Source organism: Callorhinus ursinus, unplaced genomic scaffold (genome assembly GCF_003265705.2).
Source record: "Callorhinus ursinus isolate GAN/ISIS: 27379988/994484 unplaced genomic scaffold, GSC_fseal_2.0 scaffold17, whole genome shotgun sequence".
NCBI classification, from domain to species: domain Eukaryota; kingdom Metazoa; phylum Chordata; class Mammalia; order Carnivora; family Otariidae; genus Callorhinus; species Callorhinus ursinus.
The window spans coordinates 34,311,485-34,321,520 of NW_027397079.1; positions in this window are offsets into that span (position 1 = coordinate 34,311,485).

Here is a 10,036-nt window from a genome sequence, read left to right on the forward strand (position 1 = left end):
GACACATCACCCTTGAGTCACATAATTTAGGTTTTAATTTTTTTTTTTTAACTCTGCATACAGTTTGATCAGTTTGGGGTTGGTACAGTCCTCCCGTTTTCTGACTCACTTTATTTTTGGGTTTCTAGCTCCTTTGGGGGACTCCATCCCATGTTGTCACTTGCCTGGTGCAGGGCATTCTTACCAGTTCTGCTGTGGCTCCAAGCACCTCTCCTTTTCCATAGGCCTTCTGTTCCAAGGCTCACAGACCTCCCATTTCTGCCTTCCTAAAGAGAAGCGGTGAGCCCCACCAGGTCAAGGAAAAGTATGTAGATGGTTGTAAATTAATTTCCACGGTTTTATCATTACTAATCTTGTCTGGGTTCATGATTAGAGGCTAATGACATGTTAATTAGTCACTGTAATTAACAAGTGCCAGAGAGCTTCCGGGGGCTCTGTGGCATAGAGACAAGGGGTTGCCTTGGATAGCGGGGTCATTCAAGCCCAGCCTGCTTCCTATTAAAATCTACCTTGATTCAGCCCATTATCCAACCCAAGACATACTCTATGTGTCTTATAGGTTCACCCTCTTTTTAGCATAAACAAGAGCTTCCTTGCATTTATTATGTATAAATGGATTATATTATATACAATAGAGATATCAAATGATATGACAGTCAATGAATAAAATAGTGGAATACGAAATAATGCAGAGGGCAGAACGGCAGGGAGTCCAGAGAAGCAGGAAGAATGAATCCACATCTCAGCCCTGCCAAGACCTGCTGTGTGACCTGTGAGGCAAGTCACCTCACCTGCCAGGTCCCTGTTTGCTGGCCCCAGAGGTGGGAGAGAGTGTTCTTCCATGATGCATGCTATTTGTTGTCATTTGGGCCATCATTATCCCACGGACCTGGGAGTGAACATCCTTGTTACCTAGTACAGCCCCAGTTTAGGGCAGTTTTATACCTTATAATGAGGCTAATTCACAAAATATACAAGTAGATGTGACATCATTTTTATTCCCCTGCAAGACTTTTTCTTACCAATTCATATCTAAGACACTAAACAAAAGTTGTCAAATTTTGTGTCCTGTTTTGTTTGTTTAGGGAAATAAATCGGCAGACCATTATATTTGGATCCCCCTTGAGGCCAGGAGAAGGGCCTAGGCAAACTCCAGGCCTGGTGATCTGATTAGCCCCAGATGCACCCCCTTCATGTAGATGCTGCTTCTGCAGTGAAACCCCCCAGGTGAGTCCAGGGATCAACTTTCCTACAACACCAAATCAAATGCAGAAGAACCTAGAAAAATCTAGACAGACTGGCAGTCCAATTATTCATATAAGGTTAAAATTGGCTCTGCTTCTGAGTTATCTGTCCCTTTGGGCTTTTTTAGTCACATTCTAATTATACAAGCAGGCAGGGCCCAACTCTTAATGGTGGCCAGGGGAGGAAGCATCCTTCTTACTCACTGAGAGAGTTCCCCAACCCATGCTGGTTATGGCGCCTCCCTCATGGCCCTCATCCATGGCCATGCTGTCTCTAGATCACTGCCCTGAAGAGGAGAATGCCCACTGATGATCATTATGTCCAGAGCTTCTTGGCCAGCGGGTGATACCTTCTTCACTGGGGTGAAGCTAATCCTTTACTTTGGGGTCTTTTCCTAATTCGCGCATCGTGGGATGCCCATGCCAGGAGCATTGGTGCTGGGTCTCCATGTGTGTCACCAAGCCCACAACCCTGTCTGTCCTCTTTGCCTTCATCCATCACAGCTTGATGGTAATTGCTTGGGAAGTGACACTGCCTTTCCCTCCTCTACAGTGAATCTACCAAGTGCTGAGAGTCAGGCATGTTTGACTCTAGTAGTGAGAATCTAGTAGTGATGAATCACAGGCATCCAGCGCACTTACGGAGACAGTGGTGAACAGCTCACCCAGTCAAGCCAATTCTCACCTTCGTTTAGTCCACTCTGGCCACTTGGCCAATCAGATCCCCTCCACCAGTCCCCAGGTCCTCAAATACAGAAGGCCTTTCCCGGCTTAATCTTTAGGTTCCAACCTCAGTATCAGGCTAGTGCAGCGGAATTCTATTCTAAGCTCTAAATTGCTGCCGATTTTCCTGACCCAGGGATTTCTTTCCGCATGCCTTTTCCTGGGATTATAAACCAACTCAACTTTTTCATTTGTTATATCTTCTTATTCTATCCTTCCAAACAGGAACGTAACAAAGTCTCTTTGTATCTTGTGACATTTTTGCCTTGAATTCAAATATATCAGATACCAAAGTTGCTATCTCCATTTCGTTTTGTTTATATTTGCCCAGAACATCTTTTTCCATCTATCCTTTTATTTTTATCCCTCTTGTATCATTTAAGTGTGTCAACATACTATTGATCTTTCATAATCCAATCTGAGAATGTGTCTTTTTTAAAAAACTGTGGCAAAATACACATAACATGAAATTTACCATCTTAACCATTTTTTAAAAGATTTATTTATTTATTTGTTTATTTATTTATTTATTTATTTTAGAGAGAGAGAATGGGGGGAGGGGCAGAGAGAGAAGGAGAGGGAAAGAATCTCAAGCAGACTCCATGCCGATCATGGAGCCCAACATGGGGTTCAATCCTCTGACCCTGAGACCATGACCTGAGCCAAAACTGAGAGTCAGATGCCTAACCGACTGAGCCACCCAGGCACTCTCTCTCTTAACCATTTTTAAGTATACAGTTCAGTGGCATTAAGTACAATCACATTTTTGTGCAACCATCATAACTATCCAACCTCAAAATTTTCTATCATCATAAACTGAATCTTCACACATATTAAACAATAACTCTCTGTTCCCCCTTATCCCAACCCCTAGGAACTGCTTTCTGGCTCTATGAATTTGCCTATCCTAGGTACCTCAAATAAGTAGAATCATACCATAGTTGTCCTTTTGTGTCTGGCTTACCCCACTTAGCATAATGTCTATAACCCACATTACAGCATGGGTCAGAATTGCTTTGCCTTTTAAGGCTGAATAATGTTCCATTATATGTATAGAGCACATTCTGTGTATCTATTCATCTACCACAGACACTTGGGTTGCTTCCACCTTTCAACTATTGTGGTTCATGCTGCTGCACACATGAGTGTACAAATATCTCTTCGAGTTTCTGCTCTCAGTTTTTTTGGATATATACTCAGAAGTGGAGTTGCTGAATCATAGTGGAATTCAATTTTTTTTAAAGATTTTATTTATCCATTTGACAGAGAGAGACACAGAGAGAGGTGGAACACAAGCAGGGGGAGTAGGAGAGGGAGAAACAGGCTTCCCGCGAGCAAGGAGCCCAATGCGGACTCGATCCAGGATCCTGGGATCATGACCTGAGCTGAAGGCAGACGCTTAATGACTGAGCCACCCAGGTGCCCCGGAATTCAATTTTTAATTGTTTGAGGAATTGCCCTTTGTTTTCCACAGCAGCTGTGCCATTTTACAAGTCCACCAACAGTGCTTGAGGGCTCCCGTTTCTCCACATCCTCTCCAACAACTGTCATTTTGTATTTTTGTAATAGTAGCCATCCTCGTAAGTGTGAGAAGGTAAAGAATTCATTTTTTAATTTGACTCATTTAGATTTATTATAAGCAGTGTTAAATAATAATTTTTCTTCTAATTGGTTCTAACTTTTTTCTCTATAATGTTTTATTCTTTTTCTCCCTCCTTTCCAGCTTTCCATGGGGCAGTTCAAGTTATTTCTGGGACTTTTATTAAATAGGCACTGATAAGGGTGCCTGAGTGGCTCAGTCAATTGAGCATCCAACTCTTGGTTTTGGCTCAAGTCATGATCTCAGAGTTGTGATATTGAGCCCCACGGCAGGCTCTGCACCCAGCAGGGAGTCTGTTGGAGATTCTCCCTCTCTCTCTGCCCCTCACTTGTTCTTTCTCTAAAATAAATAAATAAATCTTTAAAAATAAACAAATAAGCACTGATATTTCTAATTCTTTTCTCCATATCTCTTAGAATTTGGGGGAGAATTCGTCAATTTTATACTATTATTGTTATTTTATCCTATATATTCTGTTCTTTATTTCAATAATATATTTGTCATGCCTAATATTTTCACTTGATTATGATTTTTTTTTGCTGCATTCTGCTAATGTTTTCTTTATCTTCCTGGGTATTTATTTCACTTATTCTTTGTTAATCTGTTCTAGTCATTCTACTTCTATTAGTATGTATAATTCAGTTTTCTTTCTTTTTTATTGATGTGTATGTGTGTCTCTCGGGTGTTTCATTAATTTTAACCTGTAAGCTCACTTTCTTACTTCAGGGGATTTCAGCTACTTTGCCTGGTAATGCATATTGGTGAAGGGCCATGGGTCAAGGCGTAATTTGTTTTCACTCAGCGAAGTTTAAAGGAAGAAATGAACCCAACGTACCACTAATGACTCCCCTTGGCTGCCGCTTCCCCTGCAGAGAAGTGAAGGTCTAAAGGTTCAGTCAGCTCACCCTTACTTCCATCAGCTCCTCACCCCATCTGGGCTTTGGCACTGCCCAAGAAGACTCCAGACTGTGGCTCTCCATTTACTGCAGTGGCACCAGGGATGATTGTCCCAGATATCCCATGTGAGATAGGTCACTCCCCTCCACAAAGCAAGCACTCATAGCACACATGCACACATGCACACACACACACATGCGCATGCACGTACATGTGCACGTGTGCACACCGGTTCACTGCAGCCTTCCATATCCCTAGGACCCATGTGATAGTTCTCAAGTGCATAGTTCTTATGTGATCGTTAGTTCGTCTGATTCATGCTTCAAATGCTAGTTTGCTATCTTGATAGGAATGCCCAGTAGTTTTTTGAGGCTGAAGGCTACTTAGCATTAACTGAAAAATGACCATATTCTTGAACACTTTCTATCCCTAAATGGACCACTTTAGAGCTTTTCCAACCCAATTTGTTTCTCTTGCTTTAAAAAAGAATGTGTGCAGCTTGGATGCTAATCATAGTGATGTCAAACACGAAACACAGACACTGCTGTGTCTTCAAATGTGTGCAGGTCTCAAATGCCAGGCTGTGTCCATTTTTTTTTTATTTGCATAGTACACTCCTGGGAGAACTCACGTCAACCTTGAAAAATAAGCAAACAGAAAATATCGCCCTCCTCTTACCTGACAGCAGACTGAGGCCAAGTGAAATGCAGAGACTGTGCAAGGGCTGGACAGTCACACCAGTTTGTGCTCATTCTGCCATGGTTTCCATTCCCTAGGGATGCTATTCAAAGAGCCATGTTTTAGCTTAGGAAGTTAATTTATTGGTGTCAAGTATGTGTCAGGAGCCTGATAAGGGCGCACAGGTGCGCCCCACCTGCCCCATAGCATAGATCTACACCAAGAAAGAATTATTAACACCACCACAAAACTCTGGGTTTTACAAATGCCATAGTGATTACCATCTCATTAAATACTTCTCCAGCCAGCAGGAGACGGATGTTACACAGTCAGACGGATCAGATGGTGGAGTAAGGAGGCATGACAGGACTGTTGAGGGCGGAGGGCTCTTTTTCCCCTCTTCCAGTAAATCACAACTCCATTATTGTAATTGTTCCAGCCAAAACCTCGGGGCCATCCTTGACTCTCTACTTTCTACTACACCCCAGTCTGGTCCATCAGCAAATGTTCTCATTCTACCTTCAACCAATGTCCAGCACCTGACTCACCACCACTACCCAGCCAATCTGGTCCAGGTCGTAGCACTTCTCTCAATTTTGTCATAGGTTCTTTTCTGCATTATCACCTATTATCATCTCAGTGGCCCAAGGGATCGTTTTATACCAAGATCAGATCACTGCTTGGCTAAAAACTCTTCAGTGGCTCCTCATTTCTCTTGGGATAAGAAGCCAAGTTCCTAACCCTAGACTCTGAAGCCCTACCTGGTCTAGCCACCTGCCACTCAGTTCTCTAACCTGTCCACTGCTCTCCCCCTCAACTACTCCACTGTGGACACTGACACCGCCCCCCCCGCTCTCCGCATATATGCACACTCTCACCTGGGACTCTCACCTGTCCAACCTGCTGGAAACATGCTTTACCAGATATCCACGTGGCTTGCTCTCACTGCCTTAAGAAGGTGTCTGCTCAAACGTCACCTTTTAGATAGGCCTTCCATGGCCACCCTAAAAAGTTGACAATACCTTTGCACTCCCTATCCTTCTCCCTCTGGTTTCTTTTTCTCCATAGCTGTATCATCACCTGATATATTTACTATTTATGCTTACTATCTGCCTCCTTGTACTAGAATATAAGTTCTAACAAGGCAGGATTTCTTTTTCATTTTTTTTTCACTGCTAACATTGCAAACAGATGCGATCCTTCTTCAGATTTCCTCAGACCCTTTCTCAAATTTGATGCAAAATGTCTTCATTTTTATTCCATTCCTTGGCTTCCCAAGGAATCACCTTGGGAAGGTGATTTATCACCTTTATCACCATCTCAATAGTCCAGCACCTTCCCACCTCCAGCCTAAATGGAAAACCTTCAAAATCTTTAGACCCTAGAATAAGTTTCTGGGTCCCTGGCCAGTGCTTCTACAGCCGATGCAAACCCAAGAAGCACACAGTTAACAGAGTAACCTCCTCTCTGGATTAGTTTATTAAGCAGACTCTACATCTATCTTCCCAGGGGAAGGCCAGAAATATCAGCCATTTGCTAAGCCATCCAGAAAAACAGGCAAAGGCTGATAACCTTCCATGAAAAAGATTACGGAAAATCAATATCAGTGTCGTATAGATAGCGTAGATAGGCTGGCAGGAAACAACGGACCAATGAAGGAGGGCATCAAAAGCAGACCTTCCATCTACATGACAGGATGTGTGGTCTGTATTTCCACTGGTGTAAACTGTGCTTACTGGTTTCACAGGAAGCCACTCCATTGCAGTCAAACACAGCAGTGGTTTCGTGAGTTCACACCCCTCAAACATGACACCTCCTTCCAAGGCTCTTTGCTGTCAAGTTGCACATATTTTCATGGTATCTTGCAGCCTTTTAAAAAGTTGTCCACTGGGGCACCTGGGTGGCTCAGTCGTTAAGTGTCTGCCTTCAGCTCAGGTCATGATCCTGGGGTCCTGGGATCGAGTCCCGCGTCAGGCCCCCAGCTCGGCAGGGAGCCTGCTTCTCCCTCTCCCACTTCTCCTGCTTGTGTTCCCTCTCTCGCTGTGTCTCTCTCTCTGTCAAATAAATAAATAAAAATCTAAAAAAAAAAGTTGTCTACCAACTAATATAGTTGTTGGGCAGCCATTGTGTCTAGGATGCTTTTTGATTCTTGCAAAGAATTATTCCTCAAGATTAGCTTTTATCTAAATGCACAGGCAATTTGGGGGGAGAAAACCTAAAAGAGGGTGTATAGATTTCTCTCCATTTTCTAAGAAAGAAACCAAGATGGCAAAAGAGAAAAATAGGTTTATATAATAATTATCCATCATATTGGTGTATAACGCTTGACAAATCATGAGGTACTGTTTACATGCATTATTCCATTTTATATGCGCACTAAGTAAGAAGGGGAGCTATAACTGCACCCATCTTATAAATAAAGAGGCTGAAAAAGAATACCTAATTTGGCTATATGCAGACAATTGGTCAGAGCGCAGATTCAGGACTCCAGCCTCAATAGTGAGAGAGATATTAAGTGCATCGTTCCTTCCATCACACATAGCTGTGTTTCCATCCAACTCAACTTGGAGACATGATATTCTGTTTAAATAGATTCTCAAGTAGTCTTGGACGATGCAGTGTCGATGAGGTATGAGCTGGAAGCCTGCAGAATTTAGATGCAAATTGCGTGTTAGTGTCAAACCAGCTTGCCAGAGGGACTTCTCACCAGATGAGGCTGGTCACAAGGCCTGATCTCTCCTTCCCTTGACAGTCAGTCTCCCTGCCTTGCAGAAGGGGACTTGGTGGATGTAAAGAAAGGCTGGAGCACCAGTCAGCAGCCCTGCCAAACCAACATCTCCAAAAGATTCAGTTAAATCTATAGAGGAACAATGTTGGACGGGGCCAGCACAAATTGGTACCACTGCATTCCATGCCAAGCTGGCCTGTGATTAATCTCACCCCTGTGGATTGTTCACTGTGTGACCTCAGACAAGCTGATTCCTCTGAGCCTCAGTTTGCTTAGCTGTGAAATTGGTATTATTTTACCTAGCTCTGAAATGAATTATATTGCTTACATAGAGTGATAGATGTGAGGAATTGGGCTTAGACCACAGATGTTGCTCAAGAAGTGATCATTTCCTTTCTTACTTCTGATAGCCAAAAGAAACAGGGAGAGGGGAACTGACAGAACCTTGGATTCTTACTTTCCAACTTGTTCCCTGGGACACCCAATTCTTATCCCTGTAGACCAGTGGCTGGCCTACAATGTGGGTTCTGTCTGTGTCTATTAAATCACAACAGTAGGAGTACTGTCTGCCTCTCTGTATGGTTGTTTCTCTGTAGGCACCCTGACAAATCAACAAGGAGCCCCCAGGGAAGGAAACCAGGTGGTCTTCACTTAGGGTGGGTAATAGAACTCAATCAACAAGCAAGCTACCTGTGTCCATCACATTCATAGCATGCCAAATAAAAGAGCTGCAGGCTGGAATCGAGAGTCCCCGGTCCCTCTAGGTATGCTGCTTGAATAGCTCATGCCTCAGTTTCCCCATCTGTAAAAAAAGACTAATACAGTCTCCCTCCATAGCAGAGACAGTGTGTGTGAAGTAAGTGAAATGTAGCAAGCAGGCCAGACACCGATCCTACTACAAAGGCTGGGTTTGGTTCCAGTTTCCCATGGGGGTGCCTATTATATGTCATGAGTCCTCATTCTCCCCTTCACTAGCTCTACCCCCTACATGACTTTGCATGGTTGTTTAGAAAGCTCTGGAGTTCTGGCAAAGGGCTCCGAAGCCTGCCAGCAGGGAATAGGCAGCCAGAGAGCTGCACCTTTCCAATGAACCACTGGATAGGGTCAATTTATAGGTCAATAAACATGGGCAGATTGAGAATGAAGTGCCCAACTGCCCCGCTGGAGAAGACCTCGGTTGCTTCCACATCCAGCAATTCACCAAGGAGGAGGGCGGGGTCTGGGGGGAGGGAGCAGGCACAGCAGGGGCAGAGGTCCCTGAGCTGAATCTCTGTCCCCCACCCCACTCCGTTCACCTTCCTCAGGACGTGCCTGGCTCTGCTGGACCAAACTCCTCCAGTCAGTGGGAGGGGAAACTGAGGCAGGGAATCCAAACCAAAATGACCCTGCAGAGCAGGGATTTGAGTTCCTCACCACAAAACCCACCACAGAAGAATGCAGTTCCCCATGCATGCCCTCACCTGAAAAGGAAGCAGAACGTGAGAGCCCAGGCCCTACATGCTCAGAGCCTTCTCCAGGACAGGGAGAGCAAGAGCTTGGTCCTTGCTCAGAGGTGGATGTGGAACAGGCAGCAGACGCCCCCCTTCCAGAAGGTGTGCCCTCTATAGGAAGACCCATTCTTCCAAGACATTGCGGGCTGCCGTTATGCTGTCACCAAAAAGCACATTTACAAAACAAGAGTTCACCGTTCAAGCAGGAGTTGGGAGAAGCTAAAAGCCATATGGCTACAAGTGTTTTTCCCTCACCAGGACTGAACCCGTGCTCCTCCCTCTTGTCTTCCTTCAAATGGAGAACTCCCACGGTGCAATTAGGATGACTTTTTTGAAAAATTAGATTTTGAAGCAATCTGCAGTCAAATGCAGGTGCTTCTAGAGTGATGTAGCTGCTCCCTTGCCCCACACCTGCCTCCCTCCATTCAGGACCCAGGACCCATTGAGGCTTGGCTGCTACTGTTCCGGGAGGGGGGCGTCCCCTCCCTGTCTCGAGACTTCGGCCGCACGCCCGCTGCCTGGACACGGCAGGGCAGGACCTGGGAGCTACCGGAGCCAAGCGGGGGCGTGCTCTACCCCTGCCTGTCAGCTGCTCGGGCTGGCAGTGCTGAGGCCTCGCACCAGAATCCAGATGACACGTCTGCCTGTTTGCCGTGGCGGGGGGGGGGGGGGGGGG